General features: G+C 49.5%; 1 protein-coding gene across 2 annotated transcripts in view; it reads right to left on the reverse strand.

Moving 5' to 3' along the window:
* The window catches only part of BCL2 (BCL2 apoptosis regulator), a 181558-nt gene that overhangs the window by 8058 nt on the left and 160960 nt on the right, over nt 1-12540 (reverse strand). The window lies entirely within an intron of this gene.

Raw genomic sequence — 12540 nt, forward strand, 5'->3', positions numbered from 1 at the left:
TTTTTTTTAAAAGAGAGAAACTTTTTTTTTAAATTAATTAATTGATTTTTTGTTTTGGCTGCGTTGGGTCTTCATTGCTGCACGCGGGCTTTCTCTAGCAGCGGCGAGCGGGGGCTACTCTTTTGTTGCGGTGCGCGGGCTTCTCATCGCGGTGGCTTCTCTTGTTGCGGAGCACGGGCTCTAGATGCGCGGGCTTCAGCAGTTGTGCTCGTGGGCTCTAGAGCACAGGCTCAGTAGTTGTGGTGCACGGGCTTAGCTGCTCTGCGGCATGTGGGATCTTCCTGGACCAGGGCTTGAACCTGTGTTCCCTGCATTGGCAGGCGATTCTTAATGACTGCGCCACCAGGGAAGTCCTCCACTGCGCTTCTGAAACCACTCTCCCGAGACTACCAATACCCTCCATGTGGCTAAATCCACTGAATACTTTTCAGATCATACCTGACTGAACATTTTGACACACTGGATGCTGAGATCACTGTAAACCTTTGCTTCCTGGAGAATTTCTTCTCCATTTCTTCATGGGCACCTACTCTTCTGTCTGCCCTGATGGGTACTTGATGCTCCCTGAGCAGCCTGGACTGTCTTCTCTCTCTTCGGCTAATCTTCACTCTCATGGTCTTAAACACCCCCCCCGCCAATGATGATGTCTCTGAAACCTTTAGATCCAGCTCCACTTGCTCCTCTGACAGCCAGATTCCTATTCCAATCGTCTTCTTAGATGACCCACCAGAAGTTACAATACAGCCTGTCCAGACTGGAGTCATCAAAGCCCCTCCAGCAAGCCGGCATCTCTTCTCACGTTTACAGTGTCCATGCTGTCAAGTAAACCCACACCCTGAGAGTCTTCTAGATAGATGTTTCCTCTTCTCCCCCATCTATTCATTCACAGGTAATCCCACAGTCTTAGGTTGGGTTCCCCCAGAAGCAGACCCTAAGAAAAAGACTGGAGTGTAAGCAGTTTTTGTGGGAGGTGATCCCACGAAACACTAGCAGGAGAGTGGGGAAGTGAGACAGAAAAGGGAAAGTGGCCATAAGTTACCTTGCCAAGCAAGTTACTGCTGCTGGCAACTGGAACTGAATCCTGCTGGGAAATCTGGGGGTCAGTGCAGAACACACACATTTCGTTATTCCAGTAAGCGGCTAGGGAGCTGGGGTATTTATACACCACCTCCTTCCATTCATTGGCTGAGAGTTGCTCCTATGGAGGTATCAATATCCCAGCACTTCTGGCCAGTCACATGCACAGGTAAAGTGGGCTCTAGAGGCCAGAGAAAGCCCTTGGGGCAAGAGATCCCGATGTTGTATCTCCTGTAGTTGGAGGTCAAGCTAGAGAGCTCTGAAGTGGTAAGGGCAAGGGGATTCCGCAGGACAGTATATGTACCAGTGATTTCACCACCTAACTATTTCTCTCCCCAGGATTACTGCTAGGGTTTCCCATCTGATCTCTCTGCCTTTAGTCTAATGCCCCACCCTTCAGTCTCCTCTCGCTACTGCAGGCAGAGTGATCTATTCAGAATCAAGTCTGTCACTTCCATGCTTACCTCCAAATTCTTTAACATGACATCCAAGGCTCCCAGTGCTCTGCCCAACCTAGTTTCCTGCTCAGCTCTGTCACGTGTAAGTTCATTTTAGTTCATTCAGGAATTCAGTGCAGTCATGTTTTGCAGGCAACTTTCTCCAAGCCCGTGGGTTGAGTTGAATAATCCTCAGCTAGTCCCTGTGTACATGTCTGTCTTCCCCCATTCAATGATTAGCACCTGGAGGTGTAGGGACCATGTTTTATTTATCTTTGGATCCCTGGAACATGTGTCTGTCACATATTTGGCACTCAGCAAATGTTTGTGGAACTGAAATACAATGATTTCTTTTACTAGAGAACAGGTTTTCCAGATGTATCTTAAGAGACGATATTTTTTAAAAGGAGCATGTTCAAAGGACAAATAAATGATGGGCTTAAACAAAAGCCACTGCCTCTTTTTTTGCAGTAGCAGCCTCTAGTGTCTTCCTGTGAGGAACTGATGCTCAGACGGCTCATAACGGTCAGCGTTGGATCTGACTGGTCAGTGTCTGTGCCATATCCGTCGTTAACTATTTTGAATATCATCCCACACGTATGCCCTGTGAGTCTCCAAGGGAGGGATAAGCTGTCGGGCATTTTCCAAACTCACTGGACCATTTATCCCACTGTCAGGGAGATTCCAGCTGCGTTATGAAGACTGAAAATGCTGCCTGGAGGTGAAAAAGAACAGTAATCCTGGGCACGACGAGGGGCAGCATTGGTGCCCGTTGTACAAGACACGGAAGCTGATCAGCAGCCCCAAGTCGATCCTGGACCTTCACGGGAACATAAAGACCGCCGGTGGTCACTAGTCTCGTATTCTACTAAGGGGTCTGAGACTCATTCCCAGTAAACACAATTTATGGTTTTCCAGTGCCCAGAGCCAAGTGACATACAAGCCCCAGGAGAGACGGAGGCACACACACAGCAGAGAGGAGGGCTCTCTCCAAAGCCTGGAGGCAGTGATGCTCCGACACCCACCGTGGCTGAGATCAAAAGGGGAAGCAGGCGGCCAGGCCGCTGGGAGCGGTGGCCAGCACAGCACACGCGAGGAAGTGAGGACTGTTTCTACCTGAATAAAGCAGCTGGTAAGGAAGTGACTCCATTTCCCCCTTATCATTGGCCCGGCAGGGTTTCCTCTGCAGCCACTTGGTGCTGAATGAGTCTGGAGGGCTCCGTCTGGAGAACAGAGCTGCTTTGGGCGGCTGCAGACTTCTGTCCTCTGGGGCTCTTCCTCCGTCCTCCCCATCCCCTTTACTCCCAAAATATTGATTCCGGGTTTGGGGGAAAAGGAAGGAGAAAAAAAAACCCCGACAACCCCAGAGCATATAACTGAAGGACGCGCAGCTGCCTGGCCTGCAGATCGAGGTGCCCAGTGAGCGTGAGAAACAGGATGATCCTTCCACAAGGACTGCAGGGGCTGCCCCCCGAGCCCCCTCCACTGAATGGGGCTTGATCTTGGAGGGACTCTGGCCCAGGGGGAGGGGCTAGTTGAATCATAGGCCAAGGACATAAAATGAAACCTAATCTAAGTGTCATCTGGATGTAACCAGAAACCTGCTAGAGAAATGGCAGGAGATGAAAAACCCAAACAAAACAAAAAAACACAACTTGCCTGCCTACCACAGCGGGTCCAGGGAAGTTTGGGTGTATTTTGTGATGCAAATTGAGCTGAGGATGCAAATCAGGCAGGGGCCCTCAAGATCGAGGGAGGGCAGAAAAAACGAGAACCCCAAGGGTTCCTTCCCTTCTAGAGCAGGGCACAGTTTGAAACAAATCTGCAAAGGGGTCTGTTGCTCTGGGGACCCTGCAGCCACAGGGCCAGGTCAAAGGCCGCTGGCCCTGTCCACCTGCTGGTCTAATCGCCCTGGGGCTGGGGTACACTGCTATCTAGAGAGAAGTACGGTGGCAAATTCCCAGCTGCACTAGCCATGCAAATACTGCAGGGAGTGGGGGCTTGGCCACCTGTGGGCTTAGGTCCCTCCTGCCAGGAAGCGAGACCGGTCCAGAGCTTCAAAAGATGTCTGTGGAATTGGGAAAAGTAATGCATCTATAGCAAAATGTGCTAAAAACTATGGTAAATGATTGGGTCATTTGGTTCATCAGGTTCGGATAATAAACCAAAACGAGACTAAAGCCATGTCTATACGAGACCTCGAAACCTCATCTTGACTTGCTGATGCATTCAGGAACCAAACATTTTTTTATAAGGTGCTGAGGAGTCTTAGAGCTAAATAAGACACAGGCCTGCCTTGTCAGAATTGCTCCTCGATAGCCTCACGCATTCACAGCAGCTTTCGTGAGCTTGAGAGTTCTCTAAACACGTTCAAAGCACTTTGTGTGTGTAGGTGCATATACCCTGCAGGGCGCTGGGGAGGAGGGGGGAGACCAAGTGTGCTGTCCTCCTTTGAAGGGTGCCTTCCACAGGACCTCACAGGCACAGAGGCCACAGGAAACCGCCTCGCAGTGTTTTGGCTTTAAAACAAAGTTACTTCATTTTTCTTCCTGACCTTCCTCATTCCACTACCTTCTTTTGGCTAGGGTGCCCTGCCTTTTCTGGCGCTTGACCTCTTCTTGCTTTGGGCTTATGCTATTTTTACTGTTTGGGGGGAAATATCACCTTATGATGTTTTGTTAGGACAAAAGTACATTGAGCAAAAAAAGTGTAATTATTACAACTCAACAATAAAAAGACAAGTAGGCTAATTAAAGAATGGGCAAAGATTTGGATAGATATTTCACCGAAGAAGACATACAAATGGCCAATAAGCTCAAGAAAAGACATTCATCCATCATTAGGGAAATGCAAATGAAAACCACAACGAGATATCACTTCACACCCACTAGGCATGGCTTTAAAGTAAAAAGTGGACAATAACCAATGCTGACGAGGAGGAAGAGAAATTGGAGACTGCGCACGTTGCTGGTGGGGACAGAAAACCGTGCAGCCTCTGTGGAAAACGGTGGTGGTTCCTCAAAGAGTTGACCGGTTATCCCATGACTCAGCAATTCCACTCCTAGATATATGCCCAAGGTAACTGAAAATATATGTTCACACAAAAACTTATACACAAATATTCACATCGGCATTATTCATAATAGCCCAAAGTGGAAATGACCCAAATGTCTATCAGCTAATGAACAAATAAACAAAGGGTAGTACCATCCGTACCATGGAATATTATTCAGCCACAGAAAGGAATGAAGCATTGATACAAGCTACAACATGGGTGAACCTTGAAAACATTACGCTGAGTGAAAGAAACCAGGCATAAATGGTCCCATATTGTAATGATGCTATTTCTATGAAATGTCCAAAATAGACAAATCCATAGTGACAGGAGTAGATTTGTGGTTGCCTGGGGCTGGGGAGAGAGAAGACTGGAGAGTGACTGCTAACGTGTACAGGACTTTTTAATTCCAGAATGATTAAAAAAGTTCTGGAATTAGGGAACAGTGATGATTGTACAACCTTATGAATAGAAAAACCAAAAACCAGTAAGTCAACCACTTTGAACTGAATTTTAAGGTACATCAATTATTCTTAAAAAATTATATTTCTTACAACTACATGAGGAAGGGCACTAAACTATTTTTATGCCATGCAGAATTGGACAGAAGAGTTCGCTTGTTCCGTAAGCCTTGCTCACAGGTGTGGCCCCCTCGCCAGTGTCCAGGCCTACCTGTATGTGAGCATGAACTTCATCCCTGCGCGCTTGGCAGCAGGTTAGCACCGGCGCTCCCCGGAGGTCACTGTCTGGGCTGTGCCTGCCACGTGGTCTGAACGCAGGGCATGGCCAAGGTACCTACCCCTCTCCCCCTCTCCCTGGCACACTGCAAGAGTTAATTCATATACCAAAAATGGGAACTGAAAGCAGATGCTTGCTGAGTTCTGCAGCTTGGCCTAAATGCTGTCATCAGGACACTGCTGCTGGGGGACAGGGGGTGAAAGAGGGTCCTTCATTTATCAGTCGTGGAGGACCAGAGTCGAGGGCCGGATGTCTGATCCTCACTTGTTTAAATCAGCAAGTGTTGATGGAGGGTGGTGGTGGTGCAGAGTACAGAGAACCTGCATTTCCTAATAGGAACTTGCTGAAAGTGGCCTCAGACCTGAAGGGGGTGTGTCGCAGTGAAAAGAGCAACGCAGAGTGAGTTGGGAGGGTGCCATCCTGAGCGGGGCTCCGCCAGCCTCCAGCCGTGCCTGCTCTGACGCTTGCTTTCAGGACTGGTTAGAAAGTCAGCACGGGCATCTTTTTTGGAAGCTCCACACCACACTGGCCGTTGCCTTGATGACAGGCTTAGATGTCTGTCCAGGACCTCATCTGCCCCCGGCCCGCTGCCCGCCCCTGGTCTCAGTCTGCAGCAAGTGAGTCACCAGCTCTGCTTGAACCTCCCAGGATGCTAGCTAGCGTCCTGCTGCAAAGCACCTCGGGATATAATAAGCCGTACCCTTGTTCCCAGCTCCCCAGTTCTGCAGCCCCGTGAGTCATTGTGTGATGGTGAGAATGACAAGGGGGTCCCCAAGCGGCCCGTTGAGAGAAGCCTCTCCCGCACACCACGGATCCGTCCACCTCTCAGTAAGAGAACAGCGAGCCTGCCCTCCACACCTGGGGAGAGGGGTGGGCATGGCGGAGAACTTGCTCAGTCGGCTCCATAGGGGTGTGCACGAAAAATCTGCTTTCACTTTGTAGTCTATGACTGAGTTCCGTTCACCTGGAAAGACTCAATGGGAATAAAAACAGATGCATTTCAAGGTGCACTGCCTGGCTCTCTGACAGCCCTCTTCCTTCCACATCAGACAGCCTTCCTGCGTCCAGGGAAGACAGCAGACCTCCCCATCACAAGGAAGACGCAAAGTCTCCGTTCACGGCAGCAGCTGTTATTGCTGAGACGTACAAACCCGGTCAAGGTCAGTGCTGTGGTTCTGGATTCCGGCTCATTACAGGGATCCAGATATGCTGGTGCAGCCACTCGTCTAAATAGATGCTCACGGTGAAGGACATCTGACAGTGTGTGCTGTCTGTTGCCAGAACGACTCAGGGCCTTATATACAAACACACAGAGAGGGACACTTATAGGGAGAGACAGGGAGGAGAGACAAACAGAGAAAGAGACAGAAACAGGGAAAGATAGAGGGAGACAGAGACAGAGAGAGAAGGAGACTGACATATACACAGAGAAAGACAGAGACAGAGACGGAGACACACACAGAGACAGTCACAGAGACCACAAGACAGAGACAGAGTTACAGAGAGAGGGAGATAGAGACAGAGACATACAGAGAGACAGAGACAGACACAGACTTACAGGGAGAGACAGAGTCAGAGACAGAGATCCTGCAAGCAACCCCGGATCTTCCCTCAGCGCAGCCTCCGGGGGACTACTGACTCCACACAGGGACGCCCCTCACAGTGAAGCAAACCTGCTGTGGACACCAGCAAGGTAGCAACATGATGTGTGCGCCCTGAACAGGCCTGTCAGTGTCGTTGGCAGTGGGCCCTGAGAGGGGGAGGCCACGCCCCTGGAGTTCCACTTCCAAGGCCACCGGCACTCCCGTCACGTGCTCAGACACACGTGCAGCTGGCCGCGCGGAGCCTGTGGGACCCCCCCACAGAGGCGCTTGGGCATCTGCTGGCTGGACCTAGGATGGGCTCCGAACCACGCCCTGGACTCCTCCTTGGCGAGGGGCCAGCCCAGGACCCCCAGGTGGCCCCGGCAGGTCAGCGGCCAGTGCCCCGTTCACGTGCCAGGCCTCACAGCTTCTCCTGTCGCTGGTGCCTCAGCGCGGGGCAGCTGCAGCTGATCTCCACGATGCAGGCACGCAGCCGGCAGCTGCTCCATGCCCAGCACTCAGCGCCCAGGGAAAACGCGGGGCACCGCGGCGCCTGTGTGACAATGCATTCCTCCAACCCGGTACAGCGCCTCAAATCAAGGACTCAGCAAACACTCTCCCACTGGGATGACTCCGAGATGGCAGTGTCCCACTGGAAACACTGCTCACCCCTAAGGTCATAAGGAGAAGTTCAAGTCTGGGCTGGCGAAGGCTTCAGGTGGGACTTTAGTCCTAACAAATTGTTATTTCCAACGAGGGAACCCCTTGGCCAAGTGCATGAACCTTGGATCCACGCGCAACATGCTTTTCACAATGAATTCGGCGCACGGTCACACACTTGGGGCGGCTCTTGGTGGCACCACATGGGGCTTTTTCACGAGTACAGCCCTGGTTCCTCTCACTTTGATCTCTCCTTCAGACGCATCGGAAGCAAGCAATCCATCCACAGTCAAACCACTTATCCAAGTACTTCTTTAGTGTCTACTTCCTGGAAGAGGAGAGAGAACTAACCGTGTGCCAACCCCCATGAGGTGGCTCTCATAAACGATATTACACAGAAGAGACTGGGGTCAGAGAGGTTAGACGACTTGCCCAAGGTCACACAGCTGCAGTGTGAGCTGTGCAACTCCTGGTTATGAGCTTTTTCAACTCACTTTGCTTCTCCTGTTGGAGACAGAAAAGAAGTAGGAGGTCCAGGCTTTGAGGAGACAAGCAGTAAGTCAGACAGGTTAAACAGAAGGTCCTGAAGGGTGGCAGGGAAGGCTCGATAAACCCGTCAACAGCCTTTAAGATGGGCTGGAGGGGACAAAGTTAGAAGCCCAGCCTGAAGGACTTGCATAAGGGGAGAAAAGAGGTGCTGGTGTTTCAGGGCAAGGGATTCAGGTCAGGGTCGGGGCCACACCGCGGCGGATAGGCTTGTGTGTGCAGGTGCGGCCGAGCGGAGGGAAGAAGCCCCCGTGATCAGGGAGCACACGCAGGTCCCAAGCCCCCCACCAGCCCAGCTGCTCTGCAGTCTGGATCCCCCAGGAACGTGTGCGGCTTTCTGGAATCCCTCACTGTGTGGTTTGGCCTTGGGGGCCGCTCCTGCACACGTCACCTCAAGAGTATTTAAAAATGACGTGTAGACAGAGATGTGAACCCCAAAGGAGAAACTCCTTCCACAGTGTTCGGGAAAAGCCCTCCTACGTATGGGGCTGCTTCACCGGGACATCTGGAAGGTGAAGGAGAACGTTTCCTTGCGTCACAAAAACAAGTCCAGCTAGAAGCCTATTTAGGATGTTAAGATAGGAGACTCCAGAGCCTCCATGGTGGGGAGTGGATTTCGACCCTTCCAAGGGTTCTGCTCAAGGGTTCCTGCCGAATCAAAGTGTCCCCAGCAGCGCCCCCCTGACCCCGGTCTCGGGCGGAGAGAGAGGCAAGGAGAGCCAGCCATGTGGTCCAGACCCCGCCCCAGAGCTCTTGTGTGATCCAGGCATCACCCACTCCATCTCACGACCACTAACAGTTTTCTCTGCTGACTCCAACTTGGACATCGTTCAGAACTTAACAAAGCCAGAGGCCTTTAAATCCCTAGGAACCTCCCCACAGAGCTTTTTACAAAACCCACCTGCTCGCTGGGTATTTAATCCTTTCATGTTCAGTTTGTTTCTGGAAAGCTGGAAGTTTGCGAGGTGAGTTTGTGATCGCCACAGTCAGGCCAAACTTAGTCAGAATCGCTTTTTTTTAAAAAAACGTTTCAGGAGTTGCAGCTGAGAGAGCATATGTTCAGGGCAAGGCCTCTAACACACCAAGGTAAAGATGGGCAAGTGGAGGAAGAGTTGCTTGTATATGCGGTGGCTCTGAGCTCAGCCCCCGAGCACACAGGACCTGACTTCCCACCAGTGGGGCGCAAGGGACGGGCGCTAGAGATGCTGGGCCTGAGCCCGTCCTCGGAGCCTCACCACCTGGCTGCCTGACTCCACCAACCCAGGCAGGACACCACCCTTCCATCCCAGAGCCCTTTCCCCCAAAGTCCCCTTTCTGTTTTTCTCCTTTGCCTTGGTCTTTTGTGTGGCTTTGCTGTTCTCTCCTCGTCTTGCGTTTTATCGGCTGAGGTTCATTTCTTAGTTCCAGTGTTTTGGTTCCTGGTCTCCCTTTGTCTGCCCTTCTCTGGGACACGACTGCTCCGAGTTTCCTGGGAGACGGTGAGTCCCCACGCTCTCGGATGTGTAGAGGGCTGCACGTGGGCTGTTTGGTGAGGTCTCTGCAGCCACGGGAAGGGCTGCATGGGGACCTTCCATGGAAAAGGTCATTTTATTAAGGGCCATTTTATTTTATTTATTTTTTTTTAAAACTTATTTATTTGTATTTATTTTTGGCTGCGTTGGGTCTTTGTTGCTGCACGCGGGCTTTTCTCTAGTTGCGGCACGAGCGGGGGCTTCTCATTGGGTGGCTTCTCTTGTTGCGGAGCACAGGCTCTAGGTGTGTGGGCTTCAGTAGTTGTGGCACTCGGGCTCAGTAGTTGTGGCTTGTGGGCTCTAGAGCGCAGGCTGAGTAGTTGTGGTGCACGGGCTTAGTTGCTCCGTGGCATGTGGGATCTTCCTGGAACAGGGCTCAAACCTGTGTCCCCTGCATTGGCAGGCGGATTCTTAACCACTGTGCCACCAGGGAAGCCCTTAGGGTCATTTTAAATGTTAAAAATTATAATGTCACTGCCATCATGTCTAAAAGACCTTTTATACAAACTTCCAGATATAAACTAAGTCCTGGGATGTAACGTACAGCATGGTGACTATAGTTAATAATACTGTATAGTATATTTGAAAGTTGCTAAAAGAGTAGATCTTAAAAGTTCTCATCACTAGAAAAAAGTTATAACTATGTGTGGTGATGGATGAATTGTTAACAGACATCGTGGTGATCATTTTGCAATATATACATATTCATTTTGCAATATATACATAATCACTGCTGTACACCTGCAACAAGTATAATGTTTTATGAGTATAATGTTTTACATCAATCATGTCAGTTAAAAATATATAATTTCACTGCCATCAAGTCCGCAAGGCCTTTGGTAAGAAAGTAAGAAATTCCAAGTTTTAATGTTGGACAAGGGAGCACTTCAAAGACAAGAGTCTGAGCAGAGCTGTTCCTTGGCTCAGAAGCCCATCACACCATCCTTGTTGTCATGACAACCCACACAGTGGGCAAGCTATGGGGTCTGAGTGTCAGCTACCCCAGGCTCAGGCCCTCCTCCTTGCCACCAAGGGAGTCACCTCTCCAGGTTTCAAGGGCCTCCTTTGTGACAGGAAGAGAAAGCCCCCACCTGTCCTCTGAAGGCCCTTTTGGGTCCTAAAGTTCATAACTTGTAGGTTCAGGGACTCCGTTTTGTGTTTGTGCCTCAAAAGCAGGGAGGAAAGGGGTTACATAATTGGCAGACTGGGAGAAACAGTCCACTAGGGCCTTCTTGGCTCTCATGAAAAGTCCCAGAGTTGCCATTCCATCTATTCTGGGTGCAACGGAGGCCTGAATCCTACAGCTGGTTACAGTGGAAGAAACTGGAAGCCACAGCCCTAACAGGGAAGCTAGGAATGTGCCTGCTCTCCTAGGCATCAACAGAAACAAGCACCCAGACCTTCAAGGCACCAGGAATGAGACTCCCGGCAGGGTTCCTAAAGGTCCCACTATGCACCCCTGCTTAGGGCTCCACACAACAGCGATTTAGGACTACAGTTCAAATGGAATGAAAGCCGTATTTCAATAACGCGAAGATGATTTTGTGAAAAACTAACAAACAGACACCTTCCCTGGATGTATCCTGCTTATCACTCATAAATAACATTCATTAGTGGTAACTTTCAAGGATATGTTAATACATCAACCAAAGGAATCATACGGGCTTTTTTCATCCCTCTTCTGTGGATTATAGATCCCTGTGGTACTCAAGGTTACCATGTTATTCCTTTGTGGCCCCTCCAGCACTTCTTGGATCTCCCAGAGCATCCCTTGAACTGAAATTCTCCCCCTTAAGTCTTTCCCAGAATGTCTTCCGACCCTCCACCCCCGACCCAAGAAGTTACAGAGAAAATGCCTTCAAGTCATTTTTGAGTTATCAGGCTGTAGAAAATTTGTTTCTCAATCCAGAAGATTGTTGAACTGCTTTTTTTTTTTTCATTTCAGATAACTCAAAACTGGTTTGGTTCCATGACATCAACCTTGGCATGTGTGAAGAATAAGGAATGAAGACTTTGTCTTATTTGGAACCAAAAGAGAGGAATCTCCACTTTCTCTGTCTTTTCCATTTTTATTAAGACAGTATTTTTTCCTTTTAGCTGGATGATGTATACTTTTAACACTCCAGGGGAAAATTGTCAGTGATATGCAAGTCATAATAAGAGAAAATCAAAAGAAATGCAATTACAAGGGACAGGGAACTTCATCATTTTTAGTATGAAATGCCCAAAGGAAAATCTAATTTTAAAAATTATCAGCACCATATAAAGGAGAAGAGAATATGCAGAAAGATTTGTTATTTTAAAAATTAACTTAATCCTTAATCTTTCTGGCTCTTGGCCTTTTCTCTTTATTTTTAAAGGCCAAAAATTTTCATTTGGCACTGGCTAAGGAGTAAACCTCACACCATTGCAGTGTGATTCTAGGAAGTGGCAAAGGGATCCTCCTGGTCTCTGGTTTGCTGGCTGAAACACAGTAGGACACAAAAAGTGTTATTAAATAAGGAGCAAATGTATATTGAGGATGAAACTATAACTGTCTCTTTCCCATTAATATAACGGTACCTATTACAAATGGAAACGAGGGCTTTCCTGGTGGCGCAGTGGTTAAGAATCCACCTGCCAATGCAGGGGACACGGGTTCGAGCCCCGGTCTGGGGGGATCCCACACGACGTGGAGCAACTGAGCCCATGTGCCGCAACTACTGAGCCTGCACTCTAGAGCCCGCGCGCCTAGAGCCCGTGCTCTGCAAGGAGAAGCCACTGCAATGGGAAGCCCGTGCACCACAACAAAGAGTAGCCCCCTGATCGCCGCAACTGGAAAAAGCCCGTGCACAGCAACGAAGACCCAACGCAGCCAAAAATAAATAAAATAAAATAAATTTATTTAAGAAAAAAAGGAAACGAATATTCACGGGGCACACTGCAGTTGATAA

This window comes from Mesoplodon mirus (assembly GCF_964341445.2).
Source record: "Mesoplodon mirus genome assembly, chromosome: 13".
Classification (NCBI taxonomy): domain Eukaryota; kingdom Metazoa; phylum Chordata; class Mammalia; order Artiodactyla; family Ziphiidae; genus Mesoplodon; species Mesoplodon mirus.